This window comes from Elephas maximus, chromosome 4 (genome assembly GCF_024166365.1).
Source record: "Elephas maximus indicus isolate mEleMax1 chromosome 4, mEleMax1 primary haplotype, whole genome shotgun sequence".
Classification (NCBI taxonomy): Eukaryota; Metazoa; Chordata; class Mammalia; order Proboscidea; family Elephantidae; genus Elephas; species Elephas maximus.
In genome coordinates, this window is record NC_064822.1 from 53032011 (window position 1) to 53044103 (window position 12093).

Sequence of the window (12093 nt, forward strand, 5' to 3'; positions counted from 1 at the left end):
TTGCTCAGTTCTGCTCCTCTGGCTTTCTATTGAGTTGTTTTATTGTTAATCTTCTGACTTTCTGATTGCTGTCTATGGATTTTTTTGTCTATGGATTTTTCCAGCTTATTAAATTTTTCATTATATTCCTGAATAATCTTTTTAATTTCTTCAGCTGCTTTATCTGTGTGTTCCTTGGCTTGTTCTGTGTATTGCCTGATTTCTTTCCTGATGTCTTGAAGGGTTCTGTGTATTAATCTTTTGTATTCTGCCTCTGGTAATTCTAGGAAGGCATTTTCATTTAGAAGATCCCTTGATTCTTTGTGTCGAGAGCTTGTTGAGGCCATCACGGTCTGTTTCTTTATGTGACTTCATATTGACTGTTGTCTCCAAGCCATCTATAAGTTATTGTATTAGTTTATTTTATATTTGCTTACTGTGTCATAGCTTCTTGCTTTATTTTGTTTTGATATGCCCATATGGGTTGCTTGAGTGAGGTAGCTTGATTATTTTCACCTTTGGAGCTCTGACATCCTGTCCCCAGCTGGCTAGAGCTGTTATAAGGTATATCAGTCTAGGAGTCCATTCACTTTTCTTATATGAATTCAGCTCAGGTATCCAGGTAGCTGATCATCAAGTGTGTGGTACAGGCTCTGTCCCACAGTCTTAGAGGGGCAGAGGTGATTGGTGTAGGTACCGGTATCTGGTTGCAGCAGGGGGTCACACTCTGAACAAGGCAGGTGGCTGAGAATTGTCCCCCAAGTGTCTCTGAGGAAAGCGTGTCCCTGTTCCCTAAAGTGTACAGGTAGGTGGATTCTGCAGATGGACCATGGGCACCCAATATTTTTGGTTTTAAGGACTGGGAGGTACCAGTTATCCTTGGACCCCTGTCTCGTGTGGCTGGGTGACCGGAGTGGAGCCTCCAGTCCTTAGGCCCCTGATGTGGGTAGGTGAGGACCCTGTTTAATAGGCAAAGCAATGTCAAACAGCAAACACCCACCTCTCCACTGCACAGCTAAAACAGTTGGAGTCTGCCAACAAGGGCCTCTTCTCCTGAAATAGGCCCACACATGTCCATGCAGAGGTGGAAGGTACTCAAAGTCCACAAACTGTTTATGCCTGGACAGGAGATGCTTGTGTCCTGAGCTCCCCCAGTTAGTGGAGCTAGCAAATTTTTTTTCCCCTTATTGCAAATTTATTCCTTCTCCAAGGCCAGGAGGATTGGCCCTAGGCATTCAACAGGGCCTATCTCAGGCCTGGGGAAATCAGCCACTGAAGCTGTTTTGGGAGCGCAGGGGGGCACAGTAAAATAGATGCAAGTATTTACCTTTTGCCGAGAGCACTGTTCTTCTCTGGTTCCGGAGGTGTGAGTAGGCTGTGTGGCTGGCTGCTTCTCCCTGAGGAAACTGCAGCCCAACGCTAGTACCAGCCCGCTGCGGCCGCTTCCAGGAATGGTGCCTGAGGGCTCCCCGCGATTCAGGTCCAGTAACTCCTCTCCACTTCTAAACAGTCTCTTCCTCCCCCTGACCCTCGGTTGATTTTCTAACCTTGCCTTTGATGTTCAGGGCTCCTAGCTTGTCGTAAATATGCTTATTTCACTTGTTTTTTCAGGTCTTTGTTGTAAGAAGGCTTGCAGGAAGCATCTCTCTATTCCTCCATCATGGCCCCGCCTCCTGACCTTTTTTTTTTTTTTTTTAAACAGGATCGTTTTGAATGTTGGGTGGAAGAGAAGAACCTGGCTAGGAGGCTATTGCAATAATCTATTCTAAACATGATAGTAACTTGGACCAGAGAGGAGGGGTAAGAACTTTTATGATATGTTTTGAAAATAAAGTCCACAGAAATTGCTGATGGATTGGGTGTGGGATGTACGAGAAATGTAAAGGTCATTTTAGGACTTAAGCAAATGGAAGGATAGAATTGCCATTTACTGAGTCAAGAAAGACTGAGAGTGGAGCAAGTTGGGAAAGAAGATCAGGAGTTTGGGTTTGGATGTTTGTTGAGTGTGAATTGCCCAACCAAGTGTAAGAGTCCAGAGGTAGTAGGATTTCAAGTAGCCTGGAGTTCAGGTGAGAGTTCTGAGCTGGAGATGCAACTTTGAGAGTCATCAGTGCACAGATGGTGTTGAAAGCTGTTAGTCTGGGTGAGATCACAAGGTAATGAGAGAAGAGACTCAAGAACTGAGCCCTGGGTACTCCAACATTTAGAGGTCCAGAAGATGGGCAAAAAGCCAGCAAAAAGACTTGAGGAAGTAGCAGAGAGGTAAGAGAAAACTAGGAGAACATGGTGGCCTGGAAAAAATATTTCAAGGAGGAGGACGTGATCAGCTGGGTCAAATGCTGTGGACAGGTTGAGTGAGAAGAGGGCTGAGAAAGGGGTGCTGATTTAACAATGTAAGGGTCACTGGGAACCTGGGCAAGGGGAGGTTAGGTGAAGTGGTGGGGCAAAACTCTGAGGAGGTTCAAGAGAGAATGGAAAGACAGGGATCTGAATCAATAAGCTTAGTCAACTTTTTGAGGTATTTTGCAGTAAAAGCACAAAAACTAAGGAATAGTTAGAGACGGATGTGAGTCAGTGTTTATCTTAAATGGAGAAGATTTAAGCAGAGGGATTTACATTTTGCACGCAGAGAGAACAATCCAATAGAGGGGGAAAATGATGAGGAGGAAAGAGAGGGAACCACTGTTTGGTGTGCCATCCCAGGGTTGGAAAGAGGGAGTAGAATCTAGGGCAATCCAAAAAACCCGTTGTTGTTACGTTGATTCCAACTCATAGTGACACTAGTGGACAGAGCAGAACTGTCCCATAGGGTTTCTAAGGTTGTAAATCTTTATGGAAGCACACTGCCACTTTTTTCTCCTGTGGAGTGGCTGGTGGGTTTGAACTGCCAACCTTTCAGTTAGCTGCCAAGCTGCTTAACCACTGTGCCACCAGGGCCACCTTAGACTCTATTGCATGACTTCTTAAATTTGAATGTGCAAGCAAATCACCTAGAACCTTGTTAAAATGCAAATTCTTATTTAGTGGTCCTGAGATTCTACATTTTTCATCAAATTCCTTGGGGATGTTGCTGCTGGTCCACAGACCGCACTTTGAGTAGCAACTAGTGCAAAAGCGGAGCAGTTATCTTAGAGCAGGGACAATTCTTCCAAGGTACCATGAGGAAAAGCAGAATGTAAGTACAGGGAACTGGGGAGACGTGGTGGGAGAAATAAAGCTTGTCTTCTGGTTGCTTCTGTTTTCTCAGTGAAATAAGAAGAAAGGTGATCAGCTGAGAGTGAGGACAAGGTGTTAGAGGTGTGAGGAAAGATGTGAAATAGTCAATTAGGAAAGAAGAACAGTGAGTGAACTGGGTTGTTATTGGTTGCCATTGAGCCAGTTCCTACTCATGTCGACTCCATGTGTGCAGAGTAGAATTGCTTCGTAGGGTTTTCAAGGCTGTGACCTTTCAGAAGCAGATCACTAGGCCTGTCTTCTGAGTTGCCCCTGGGTGGGTTTGAATTGCCAATCATTCAGCTAGTAGTCACTTAACTGTTTATGCCACTAGTGGATTGGGTCCAAAAAAAAAGAAAAACCAAACCCATTGTCATCAAGTCGATTCCAACTCATAGTGACTCATGAAGGGGCTGCTGGATCCGAACTGCCAAACTTTTGCTTAGCAGGCGATCTCTTAACCACTGAGCCACTAGGGATCCTGTAGATTGGGTAGTGGTTCTCAAACTTTAAGCTTCCTTAGATTTGCCTGGAAGGCTTGTTTAAACACATTACTACGCAACTCCAGAGTTTCTGATGCAGTAGGTCTGGAGTGCAGTGTGGAAACTTGCATTTCTAACAGTGGCCAGGTAATGCTGACAAATTCTGCTAGTACAGAGCACCCATTCTGAAACCCCAAGGAATGTAATAGGGTTACTAGGCAGCACAAGAGGTTAGTCATCCTGTCTGGCCCTCCAGCCCTACTCAGGTGCTGGGGTATAAGTACAAAGTAGGTGGAGAGTTCAAGTTCATGAAGATAGGGGCTTTGCCAGGCACGTAGAGCTAAAGGATTATCTAACACAGTATTGAGTATACAGTATATCCTCAAAATACATAAGCTATTATTATCTAGCACCAGCCCATCCTAAAAATCCTACCTCCCAACAGATGTACAGGAATCCTCCCATCTCTGGCTGCACAATATAGTAGTGAGGAGCCCAGGTCTGGCAGCTATAGGATCTTAGGCTGTTAAATGAGATAATATTAACACCTGATTCACAGAGCTATTAGGAACTTTAAATAGGTCAATGCATCTAAACTACGTAGCACAGTGTATGGCACATAGTAAACAATAAATGTCAATGATCCTCAAAGAATAGAAAGCATTTAATAAAAATTAGCTCTTGGCATGAACTGTTCATCAAAGCCCAGCAAAGTCTTCCAGATTCACAATGCAAATTCATTTTTCCTCCCCTGTCCCTCTTTTGGAAACCCTGGTGGTGTAGTGGTTAAGTACCATGGCTGCTAACCAAGAGGTTGGCGGTTCGAATCCACCAGGCACTCCTTGGAAACTCTATGGGGCAGTTCTACTCTGTCCTGTAGGGTCACTATGAGTCGGAATTGACATGATGGCAGGGGGTTTGGATTTGGTCCCTCTTTTGCACTTTGTAACATTTATCAACATGGTTTGCCTTATGTTAAAGCTATTTATACATGTTCCTCAAGTCCACTAAATTGTACAGCCCTGGAGGGGCTCATTTAAAAATCCCAGGACCACTGTGTGCAGTACCTGGCACACAGAGGCCTATCTATGGAAAATGAGGCCTATGGCAATTAGTTTTAAATTGCTGAATGATCTCTCACTGCTGGCGATTGTAACTGCAATGGCCAATAGAAGCTCCTCATTAGTGCCCCTCCTCAGTTGGCGCCCAGGGCACACTCACTGTCTGCCATGCCTTAATTACACCTCTGCTGCACATAATATGCCCTCAAGGAATTATTTATGGATTTGAAGCAAGGCTAAATACCATTTAACACTCATATATTTTATTTACTTTTTAGTGAGTTTTTATTATAAAAATAATACTTGCTCATAGTGAGAAATAATTCAAATGGTACAAATAGGAATCCTCTACACAGCTTTTTATTTCTACTCACCTGAAGGTAATCACCATTAAGGGTCTTTCCAAACATATACATAAAAAAAAAATGTATATATACACATACACATATATATATACATGTTTTTTTTTAATATATATACGTACATGTATATATTTTTAACTCCAAATAGAATCATATACTACATGCTATTGGAACTTTTTTAACAGTGCATTTGGGATATTATTTCTCATTAGTTCTCATAAATCTACCCCATTCTTAACATTGCATTGTTTAGAGGTACCCTAAGTTGTCTAAGCTGTTTCCTATTTATGAACTTTAAGTTTGCTCCTAGGTTTTTAAAATTTATTGTTATAAACAGTGATTCAATGAATACATTTCTTTGTGTCCTCTGTGACAAATTGGAAGAGAAATTCCTAGAAGTAGATCAAAGGATACATGCATTTCTTATGTTGCTAGCTGTATCAGTTACAGTTCAATTAGTAGAGAACAGAATACATTCCGGACAGCTTAAGAGGAAAGAGATTTATTACACAATATTGGATGGTGTGTAAAAATGTTGGAAAGACTCAAGAAACAGATCTAGGTTGAACTTTCAGGAATGACTTCGAGAGCCATACTGTAGACCTGGATCTCACAAAGAACTCAGGAAAACCCTTGTCAAATTGGGCAGCTGCTGCCTCCTCTTCCAGCTCCAGAAGCATGCTGTCTTTGCTGTAGTCAGGAAGCCTCAGAAAAAATCAACCACTTTCCTGTCAGTGTTTGCCAGCAGATGTATGTTTTCCTCCTCTGCCCTCCAGTATTCAAGCAATTAGCAAAATCCAAATCATATCCAGAAACCTAGCTATAGGGAGTTCAGGAAATGTAGTTTAGAACTTCTTGGCTTCTGCAATATAAGACGCCAAAAAAACAAACCCGTTGCCGTCAAGTCAATTCCGACTCATAGAGATCCTATAGGTCAGAGTAGAACTCCCCCATAGAGTTTCCAAGGAGCACCTGGTGGATTTGAACCACTGACCGTTTAGTTAGTAGCCATAGCACTTAACTACCATACCACCAGGGTTTCCACAATGTAAGAAATCACATAAAAAAGTTGGAATGGATCTTGTGCATCCACCATACTCACTATTGCCAAAATACCTTCCAAAATCTACCATCTATGAAAGTTCTTGTTGCCCCCATATCATCGCTAAAGCTGGATATAGTCACACTTATAATTTCTACCGGCCTGAGCTAATTTCCCATTAACTTTGAGTTTTTTAAATTATGAATCAGATTGAAAATTGTTAGATTCGTGTATTGGCCATTTATATTCCTTTTTCCTATTTTTATCTGTATCACTTGAGTGCAGATAAAAGTAACAATCCACCCCAAAATTCAGTGGCTTAAAACAACAACCATTTGTTTATTTCTCACTAGTCTACAGGTCATCTGGGTGGTTTTACTGATCAGGGCTAGACTCAGCTGATCTCAGCTGGGCTTAATAATGCATCTGGGGTTAGCTGGTGGGTCACCTGGCACTGGCTGGTGTAACTGGGTCTTGGCTAAGATAAGTTGGCTCTGCTCCATGTGGTCTCGCTTCCGCTATCGCTATCCTATCATGCTAGCCCAAGCTTATTTCCATGACAGTGGCAGGGGTCCAAGAGAGAGGAAACAGAAAGACTCGAGTGCTTTTTCAAGTCTCTGCTTTGCTTGTGTAGTTGCTTTATCCCATTGGCCAAAGCAAGTCATATGGCCAAACCCAGAGTCAGTGTGGGAGGGCATTAATAAAAGGCTTGGACACAGAGAAGCCGTTGACTGGGACCATTAAAGAAGTCAATCTCTAGCATTATCTTTTCACTATAGTTTTGTCTGTCTTACTGATTTTTAAGAGTCCTTTTTATATGAAATTAATTCACTTTATACATAATTTCAGATGGTCACAACAAAAATTTTGGTATACATTTTAAGTGAGAAAACAAAACCAGACTACATTATAGCAAAAATAATCTCCCATATGTCTTTAGTTTAAAAAACAAACTCTGTTGAATAGCTGTGGACACACAAAGAGGCTAACAAATGCTTGCAGTGGGAAGGCACAGATTACTTGGATTTCAGACGGTATTTCTATTTCAGTTATATCATGTGTTAAATTTAAACCAGTTCTCAGAATTCTAGAGCTTTTATCTGTGCCTGCCTACAATAAGCAGGGTCTCTATTTTTCCCAGTTTTGCTGAAAATCCACAGTCGACTAAAAAACGCATAAACATGAAAGACCTAGGAACAGTTTTGCTGAAAATCCACAATCGACTAAAAAACACATAAACATGAAAGACCTAGGAACAAAATCCAAGTTTTGGATTATCCTTCCCCTTGGGTACAAAACCCTGGGTATTTCAAGCCCATCCCTCTCTTCCAGCGGATGCAGGCTTAGATAACTCAATTTTATAATTTAATGTTAGATTGAAACACAAATCACTCCGTAAGAGGAATCTGCAGGTATAGAAAAAGATATACACTCCAAAAGCAAAGACAAATGGATCATTTGCACCATCAGCACAGATACTATATTTTCTCAGAAACCTCCACCCCCTGCCCTGGCATGTATGTACACACAGACATGTGAGGATCAAGATCAATAAATACATTTTCACATATAATTTTTTCTTCACAGACTGCTACAGCAGTTTGTTCCCAACTCCTTTGTGGCCTACATTAGTTAGGATTTAAATTCTGCTCCTGTCACCAAGACCCAAAGTAACAGTGGTATAAGAACAACTTTCTCTCTCCCATAGGAGTCTGTGCATAACCAATCTAGGTTTGATTCAGCAGATACGCAGTGTCAGGATCCAGGCTTCTTCTGGTGTTGTTTTGCCGTCCTTGGGATGTTGCCTTCTTCTGTGTGGTCCCAGATTGTTCACCAGCCTGTAGAAGTGGAAAAGGGAGGAGAGGAAGTCATGTTCCTTCTTTTTAAGAAGACACATGCATCTTTTCCATTCACATCCGTTGGCCACAACTTAGTCACATGATCTCTAGAAGAGAATTGAAATTGGGGGCAGTTAGGATCTCTGCCACATGCCCTTATCAGGGTTGATTTGATTAGGACTATTTGTGTGCAATTATCTGTCCTCACGAATTTTGTTATGCACCCCTCCACACACACACACACACACTCCTAAACTTTAGATGTTAATGTTCTGGAGAGTAGGGAGCTATCCAGTTCACTTAAGTCTTACAGACTTTTGAAGTCGTAAGGAACATTAGAGACGATCTGAGAAGACAGTATTAAAGGATGAGAAATAAGCTCTAACCACATAGAGCTGATTTGAATCGTCATGCTACTAACCAGCCGTGTGACCTTGTGCAAGTTGCTTAAAGTCCCTAATCTCAGTTTCTTTCTAGAATGAGGATAATAATGGCACTACCACCCCATGTTATTATGATGATTAAATGAATTAATGCATATAATGCTTGGCACATAGTAAACACTCAGTAAACATTAGCCATTATTATCCTTAATAAAAATAGTACCAGTTGAGTCTCTTTGGCTTAACAGGGTAAGTTGTCAGAAGTGAATGAAAATCATCAGAGTTAACAGCAGCCCAAGATCAAGAGAAAGTTGTGGAGGCACCATTTACATCTAGTGTCTCCAGTTTTTGCTATCTCCTTTCCTTGGGGACATTCTCTCCTTATCCCTAAGATTCCTCCATTATCTTTATTCAAAAAGAAAACTTGATCATTTGTCTATGCTTTAATGTCAGATGGATGCTGGCTGAAAGCAGAGAATACCAGAAGGATGTTTACCTGTGTTTTATTGACTATGCAAAGGCATTCGACTGTGTGGAGCATAACAAATTATGGATAATATTGTGAAGAATGGGAATTCCAGAACACTTAACTGTGCTCAGGAGGAACCTTTACATAGGTCGAGAGGCAGTTGTTCGGACAGAACAAGGGGATACTGATGGGTTTAAAGTCAGGAAAGGTGTGCGTCAGGGTTGTATCCTTTCACCATACCTATTCGATCTGTATGCTGAGCAAATAATACGAGAAGATGGACTATATAAAGAAGAATGGGGCATCAGGATTGGAGGAAGACTCATTAACAACCTGTGTTATGCAGATGACACAACCTTGCTTGCTGAAAATGAAGAGGACTTGAAGCACTTACTAATGAAGATCAAAGACCACAGCCTTCAGTATGGATTGCACCTCAACATAAAGAAAACAAAAAGCCTCACAACTGGACCAATGAGCAACATCATGGTAAATGGAGAAAAGATTGAAGTTGTCAAGGATTTCATTTTTCTTGGATCCACAATCAACAGCCATGGAAGCAGCAGTCAAGAAATCAAAAGATGCTTTGCATTGGATAAATCTGCTGCAAAGGACCTCTTGAAAGTGTTGAAGAGCAAAGATGTCACCTTGAAGACTAAGGTGTGCCTGACCCAAGCCATGGTATTTTCAATCACATCATACGCATGTGAAAGCTGGACAATGAATAAGGAAGATTGAAGAAGAGTTGATGCCTTTGAATTGTGGTGTTGGTGAAGAACATTGAATATACCATGGACTGCCAAAAGAACTAACAAACCTGTCTTAGAAGAAGTACATCCAGAATGCTCCTTAGAGGCAAGGATGGCGAGACTGCATCTTACGTACTTTGGACATGTTGTCAGGAGGGATCAGTCCCTGGAGAAGGACATCATGCTTGGCAGAGTACAGGGTCAGTGGAAAAGAGGAAGACCCTCAACAAGGTGGATTGACACAGTGGTTGCGACAATGAGCTCAAGCATAACAACGATTGTAAGGATGGCTCAGTACTGGGCAGTGTTTCGTTCTGTTGTGCGTAGGGTCACTATGAGTCGGAACCAACTCAACGGCACCTAAGTACAACAACAATGAGATGTTAATGGATGATAACAATTTTAAATTTTATCCATCTCTTAGTTATCTGCATTTTAACAGGGATCATATTATTAAACCAAGAGAAAAAAGCTCTTAAGATGAAACACATGCATCATTAAAAATGTAAGAAGGATTTTTAAAAATGTATTTTAGCTGAGCCTTTCCTCATTTCTTCATAACTGAGAAGTTTTCTGTGCCTTTCATAACTCTGTTTTGTTAATTTTATTTCCATCCAGCGTATCAAATAGGCCTACATTTCTTCAAAGTTCAACACCACCACGCAAGTTCCAGCCACTATCCTCTTGTTATAGTTACTATGGGTGCATAACAAATTACTCTGAAATTTAATAGTGTAAAACAACAATTTATCATGCTCATGGATTCTACAGTTCAGGAATTCAGCCAAGGCACAATGGAGATGGCTTGTCCCTTCTCCACATGACTGGGGTCTCCGCTGATGACTCGAAGTCTGAAATCATTTGAAGCCTCACTTATGCACATACCTGGCAGTTGATATAGGCTGTTGTTTGGCAGCCTCAGTTCTTCACATGGTCTTCTCCATGTGGGCTAGCGCGAGCTTCTTCACAACATGGGGTCTGGGGTTCCAAAAGGGAGCATTCAGTGAGGGAGAGAGAGCTAAGTAGGCAGACGCCATATTGCCTTTCATAATCTAGCTTTGAAAGTCATTCAGCGTTACTTCCCCACATTCTATTTGTCAAGAGAGTTATACAATCTCATTCAGGTTCAAGGGGAGGAGAAATAGACTCCACCTCTGATGGGAAGTGGCAAAGTTTTAGAACAGCATGTGGGATTGGAAATTTTGTGTGAACATTTTGAAAAGTAAAATCTACCACATTTTTCTTGCCTCATAACTGGTCTTCCTACTTCCACTTTTGTTCTTCCCCTCCTGTAATTTTTATACAGCAGCCTGAAAAAGCTTGTAACAGATTAGCACATGTCCCTCCCTTACTCATAACCCTTCACTTAGGATAAAGTCCAATCTTCTTACTACTACCTATAAGTCCCCACACGACCCAGCCCAGCCAGCCTCTCTATCAGTGTTTTCTACCTCTTCAGTCTAGATCACACTTTCATGTCACAGACCTTTTTTCAGTTCCTCAAACAGACCAAATTTTCCTCCACCCTAATGTCTTCCTGGAAAATTCTCTTGATTTGTCTTGTGGTTTACTCCTATTCATCCTTCTGGTCCCAGCCTTAATGTCACTCTCTCAGATAAACCTTCCCTGAACTCCCAATCTAAAAGCAGAACCTTTGTGATAGATTCTGTCATAGCACTTTGTAATATTCCTTCAGGACACAGTGATTCTATGATTCTTTGGATGATGTCTGTCTTTCCTACAACTCTGAAAACCTACAAGAGCAGGGTCCATTGCCCATTTTATGCTTAGTATAGAGTCAGTTCTCTATTAGTATTTGTTGAATGAATGAATGGTAAAGGAGAGGAGCAATGAAAAAAAATTGTCTGTAGCCTCAAAGATCTAAAATATAAAAGAAGAGCAAGACTTGCTATGTAACTACACGATGGGGCTTAGTGTGATAAGGGCTATGAAAGAACTACAAAGGAAGGACTGTAGGAGAATGCTTCATAGAATAAGTGACATTTGGGCTGGGACTAGAAGGAGGAAAGAGTTTTAATTTGTGGAGGTGGTGGGAAAGAGTTTTCTGAGCAGAGTCAATAGCAAGGATATATTATGATGAAATTAGAGTTGCCAAATAAAACACAGGGGACCCAGTTAAATTTGAATTTCAAATAAACTATTTTTAGCATAAGTATGTCCCAAATATTACATACTTTTACTAAAAAAGTGTTTGTTGTTTATCTAAAGTTCAAATTTAACAAGGCGTCTTGTATTTTTTGGAGCCCTGGTGGTGCAGTGGTTAATTACTAAATCTGGCAAGCCTAAATGGATGCTAATTTACATGGCAACTTTGCTTCTTTTTTAAAAGGCAGAAACAAACCTTGATGTATTAGCTGAACACAGAAAAAAATGGATCAAACTGAATTTTGAACCCAACAACGTGATTAAAAAAACCCCAAAAAAACAAAACCCAGTGCAGTCAAGTCGATTCCGACTCATAGCGAGCTGTTGAAATAACCAAACTCAAAATCTC

At 41.2% G+C, this 12093-nt stretch overlaps 1 protein-coding gene across 3 annotated transcripts in view; it reads left to right on the forward strand.

The window, feature by feature from the left end:
- The window catches only part of ANKRD16 (ankyrin repeat domain 16), an 84018-nt gene that overhangs the window by 46662 nt on the left and 25263 nt on the right, over positions 1–12093 (forward strand). For 2 of the 3 annotated variants that reach the window (XR_007517104.1, XR_007517102.1), the window contains exon 7: positions 1682–1779. The gene's annotated coding sequence lies outside the window, so the exon portion shown is untranslated. Of the gene's footprint in view, positions 1–1681; positions 1780–9175; positions 11729–12093 lie in introns of those variants that run through there. The other variant, XR_007517103.1, reaches the window with a different exon arrangement.